Below are 5,730 nucleotides of genomic sequence, written 5' to 3' on the forward strand. Positions count from 1 at the left end.
TCTCTAACAGTAGTACTTTTTGATATCTGTTAGAAGGAATGAGGCAATCATTTTAGAAATGCTGGACTTGCTGTATTCCCCAATATTATGAAGGAGTATTTAACATTAAGGAGTATTAATCAAAATGGAATAAAACTGCTTATCTTTATTGGACAATTACTTGGTAATATTACTTATGTTCCCTATTTCACAGATGAGGAAATCAAGGCCTAGAGAAGTTAAGTGACTTGCCCAAGGTGACAGGTGAAGACGGCATCCAAATCTAAGCAGTGAGACTCCAAAACCCAACTGCCAGCACTTCACTAGGTTACCCCTGAAGACGAGTGTAACTGTGATGATGGGGAAGCTTTCTGTGAGAAATGAAGCTGGGAATATTTTCAGGACCCGTGGAACCTACTTACTTAAAACATTTTTCAGGTCTCCAAAGTCACAACCCCACCCATCTTCTTACAGATTTTGAATCATCTGAGAAATCTTCACAGGAGTCAGGTAGGGATCAAAATATTTCCTGCGATGTTGGTAAATCTGACTGCCTTTATCTTGCAGTTACAATTGGGATTTCTAACACCAGCTCCCTGAATTGAACTGGCTTTTTAATGAAGTGGCAGAACCAAGAAGCCAGAGATTTCTCCAAATTTCATCAATCAGATGAGGCATTCCTTGCTCCACAAGGAGGAGGAGGAAGGATGGGAATGTCCACTCCTATAAGAAACGTGTATTTCTGGAACCCACCCAACTTGTTCTAGCAACGTGTTATAATTCTCCAAGTCGTCTCTTTTGTTTTAACATCTGGATTTTTCTGAGCTTTGCATTTTTTTTTTTTTTTGATCCCAAATCTGTTTTAGAGATAGATGTTCTAATTATCTGTTCAGGAGCATAAACTTATCTATCACTGTAACATTACATTCCTTGTCTCTCCTATTCCCTGGGGAAATATAGATCGAAAAGTGAGATGTTACCTTCTTTCCTGAACACTGAAGCAAATAATTCTTTTCAAAACTCAGCAGTTTCAATCACTACTATAATTTTACGGACAACACTAACACTTGTTATTGTGTATATTAAGGATAATCAAACCTGTGCCTCAAGTCATAAACTGATTGGCACGAGTCAGTATTTTTCTTTAGTATCCTAGGCATAGCATGCCTTTATTTAGGTATGTAATTCTTCTTGGTTTTGGCTCCTATAAAATTATGAAAGTTAGAAAGAGAGCATTATTAATGGACAAATTATACCTGCTGCAGGAAACATGCGGAACTGCTCACAAATCTACATCCCTAGGAATTGGGTTGGCCAAACCTCTTCTCTGCTTCCAGACTGTAGAAAAATTTTTCAGGATTTTGAAAGTCTTCAGTGCAAGGCAGGTACTGGTTATTTACTTTAAACAAAGCACCAGGACCTAGCCATTCTCTGAAGCTAGGAGTCGTATTTGACTTACCAGTTTTCTTACATCTCAGAAAACCTGCTACTTCCTAGTACCACCCCTTTAAGAATTTCCTCCAAATTATTTACTTGTAATACTTTCACAATTACTTGTTGTTAAAAGTTAATTAATAAAAGGATTCTTTATGAAATGATGGTCTGTGTGTAGGAACAGATTTAACTTTCTTAATTATGTGTTTCAGTTCTTAATGCCAGCCCTTTTCTGTTTCCAATTCCAGGTTAACCTTATAGCTAAGGCTAATTTTAAGCAATTTTTGTTTCTTAAGGTTATAAGGATAACATAAACTCCCTACTGGTTCTCTATATAAAGCCTTAGAATATTACTCAACAGAGCAGTGTACTGGAAGTCAAGAAAACAGATTCTTGTTTCTATTAAGAGTAGTACCATGACTGATTTTAGCTGTAATATATAGAGAAACAATCTTCCAAGTAATATACCCCAGATGGCTTGGCTCTCCTCCATTAAAAAGCACTGCAGTATGTAAGTACAAAGCATTTATGAATGCAAAGTAACTCTTTCCATTACCAGATTATCTGAACAATTATTCTGCATAAATTATCAGATGCTATATTTATAAAATATAAATGTATTTATCAATATAAATATACAGATGATAAAAAATGCAAAATGTAATTATTTAGCAGGTATCCATACTGAGAGTAGTACACTGTTCATATTTAGTTTTATTCCAACTTAATCCTACGATAAGCAAAATAAATACATTATTTATACTGTGTTTTTGGATGGGCTTGTTGGATTTGTTTTTCTTATTTCGGTACTACACACACCTTGAATCTGAATATTTTGTGTGTTCCAATCTGTGAATATTTTATTTGTATGTTCTGTTGCTTTCCCTTTATAACATGTTTGATTTTTAAAAAGAACAAGTATTTTTCAAAATGAGAAAAATACACTTCAGACAGTGAACAGAGTCCAATAGGGGCAGTTTGAAGGTATATAAAACCTTTGAACTTGTTTATTTTGTATGATTTTTAATTCCTCCATCAGTTTCTGAATTCAATATTCTCCAAAGAGTGCCTGAAGCTTACAAGCTACTAGTCAGGCAAAGTTGGACACTGAGATTTCTAATTTAGCTTCTTTGACAGGTGAAATCACATGTATCCAGAAATTGCTGGTACTTACTCAGCTGTAACTACAGATGAGACCCAGGGAGATTTTCGTGCCAACACTGGCATTCATTTGCTTTGAGGATTTCTTTCTCACTTCTCTTTCTCTCAGCTTACAATAGATGGCCTCGTTGTTTTAGATGGATTACACCTGTTTCTGAACAAATCAAATACACTTAGAGCCTTCCCAACATACATGTGGAATTTGTGAGCTGCCAAGAAATGTACTGTTTTCCAGAAAGTATAAATCTCTAAGGCATAGTTGAACAGTCCCTGCCTTCTTAGTCTTGGCCATACTCAGGGTTCCTGTCTTAGGTTTGCTTTGTTTTGTCTGAGACTTGATGAATTGATCTCTTCATTAGGCCTAACCACTTGGAGGCTAGGAAACACGGTTCCTTCAGTCTCTCATCCTGTATCCTAGCTCATAGTCAGTGAGCTTTAGAAGAGGTTTGTCCTTTATCTTTCCATTCACTTTATAGTTCATAATTCTTTTCATTCTCATTAATGCAGTGTTTCCCCTGCCCACACTTGTGCACACCTCAGTTCTTTTCAATAAATATAAGAAACCAAAGAATCAGCAAAGTAGTTTGGTGTCTATAATCATTTGCCTGTCCCTCTAATTTTTCTTCCTTTAAAACTTGGCATATTTATTTTAATCTTAGTTTCCTTTTTTAGTCATAGTTGCTACAATATTTCATATGCATCTATATGTGCCCTTCTCAAATTTTCTAACTCTAAAAATTATCTTTGTTTTTCTTAAACTAGATTTGTCTAATGCTACCCACTTAATACTGGATGTGTCCAAACCTGCATCTGACCTTTCTTTTTTTTTTCTTTAATAATCCAATCTTTATTTAAAACTCGAATCTGCCAGTTTAGCGTTTTCCACCAACTCAGGGAGCTGAAACTTTCACAGGCTTCACAATTTTTGCTTAGGTGCTGCCTTTGTAGGTGCCTTAGCAGCAGCCATCGCAGTCTTTTTAGATGCTTGCTTAGCCCTTTTTGCTTCTTTAGCAGCCCTGATAGCTTGTTCTCATTGAGCCTTTCTAACTTCAGGTTTCTGATTCCTCTTGGCCATTATATCAGCAAGAGATGCACCCGTAATGGCCCTCTGGAATTTGACGGCTCGGTGGGTTCTTTTCTTTTGAATTTCTTCCCCCTGTCCCTTTTTGTGCTTCCTTCTGTAGAGGACAGTCCAGTTTATCTGCTGAGGATTCCTCTTGGAAAGGAACGCCGACTCGCATTTTGCATTAAGAAACTGGAAAAGCATCCAGTCGGTCCTGGCGTAGCGCCTCCCGTGTCCGGGGTAGATCTTGTACCCGCTAAAACTGCACAGCTCCACCTTCATGGCGACGGCTCCACGGGAAGAGAAAAGATCTGCATCTGACCTTTCTCATCATCACGTTCTAAATCCTTCTGCTCAATATCCTTAAAAAAGCAAACAAACAAAACAGCAAAAAAAGAAAAAACAAGCGTTATCATCCCTTCCTATTCACCACTAGAAGCGCTGTCACTAAAACACAACATATTTCAATGTTTGTAGGTATTCAGCCATATGTTACTTAACATAATGCTCATCATAGTGGATGACATACAGATTGAGTCAAAAAGTAATGTTCCAAAGCCATAACAATCTTTCAGTCTTGTCTCTTCCACTAAATGCTGCTGGTCTATCCCTGGGTAAAAATCTCTTATTACTACTTCCACTCTGGCCTCTTTACAAGTCTTTTTTTATGTGCTCAAGTCATTTCACAATCTACTTGTTTCTTTATGTTTGAAGGCCTACAACATACGATATTCCAATAGCTACTTACTAAAACACGTCCCAGTATGTCCAACTTTAAGTCCTAACAGCTCTTCACTATTAGTAGGCTCTTTTTGATCCTTTAATATTACATAATTCCTACTCTACATTGCTTCATACCTGTTGGAGACGGGGTTCTGGTGAGTATGATTAGAGTCATGAACTTCTAAATCCTGTTCCCCATTCATGTTAGTCAAGAACATATAAACCAAGTACCTCACCTGGTATCAACCAAAAGAAGTTTATAGTAAATGATGCATGTACATGTAAAACTATAAGAAAAATGTATAGTCCTCCCTAAAATTCTTGAACCGAATTTGTTAAGATATATAGAGTAATGGCTATGGTAACCATGAATTCATAGCTTAAAGATGAATAGCATTCCCATTGATTCCACCCCAGCCATACCACACTTTTATTACTTGATGTCTGTATTATGGCAGTGGTTATGTAGCTAAGCTGTCTAGACATATTTTCTTTCTCTTAGATAAATACCTAGAATTGGAATTACTGAGTAACAGGAGTGTTATGTTTTAGGGTTTTGTTTTGGTTTGGGGGGTTATTTTTTATTATGCACTCTGATTTTATTCTGTGTGACTGTGATTTGTTTTATGGTAAAATATATGAACACAAAATTCACCATTTTAGCCATTTTTAAGTGTACAATTCAGTAGCATTAGGTATATTCACAATGTTGTGCAACCATCATTCCTATCCGTTTCCAGAACTTTATCATCCCAAACAGAAGCACTGCACCTATTTAAACACCCCATTTCCCCACCCCCAACTCCTTGTAACCTCTATTCTATTTTTTGTCTCTATAGATTTGCCTAATCTAGGTACCTCGTGTAAGGAGAATCATATTAATACAATATTTGGCCTTTATGTCTAGCTTATTTTACCTAGCATAAGCTTTTCAAGGTCCATCCATTATGTTTAATTTTATAAGAAACTATCAGACCTTTCACTAAGTATTTGTACCATTTATGCTCCCACCAGCAATGAATGAGAGTTCCAGTTGTTCTACATTCTTGCCAACATTTGATATTGTCAGTCATCTTTATTTTTAGTCATTTTGGCAACTATTCTATATGAAAAATGACTATATGCTTTTCAGAACTGCTCTTGCTTTGATATTCTGTACCACTTAACTTAGAATTTAATGGTTCTCCATGCATTTTGTGCATATAAATTCCTTTTACCAGATGAACTTCAAACTGCTTGAGAACAGGTGCTGTGCCTTACCTATTTTTATTTACTTCGTGGTACCTTGCGTTGAATTAGGCTCATAGTAATTACCAAATATTTTTTAATTGACCATTTGAGAACATACTGAATGCAAACCAAGACAGAGG

At 36.3% G+C, this 5,730-nt stretch overlaps 1 pseudogene across 1 annotated transcript; it reads right to left on the reverse strand.

Moving 5' to 3' along the window:
- Positions 1 to 3,446: 3,446 nt before the first annotated feature.
- On the reverse strand, positions 3,447 to 3,943 carry LOC105508400 (annotated as a pseudogene). Its single transcript, XR_001001262.1, has one exon. The product of XR_001001262.1 is annotated as a 60S ribosomal protein L24 pseudogene (transcript).
- Positions 3,944 to 5,730: the final 1,787 nt, after the last annotated feature.

Source organism: Colobus angolensis, unplaced genomic scaffold (assembly GCF_000951035.1).
Source record: "Colobus angolensis palliatus isolate OR3802 unplaced genomic scaffold, Cang.pa_1.0 Scaffold161, whole genome shotgun sequence".
Lineage (NCBI taxonomy): Eukaryota > Metazoa > Chordata > Mammalia > Primates > Cercopithecidae > Colobus > Colobus angolensis.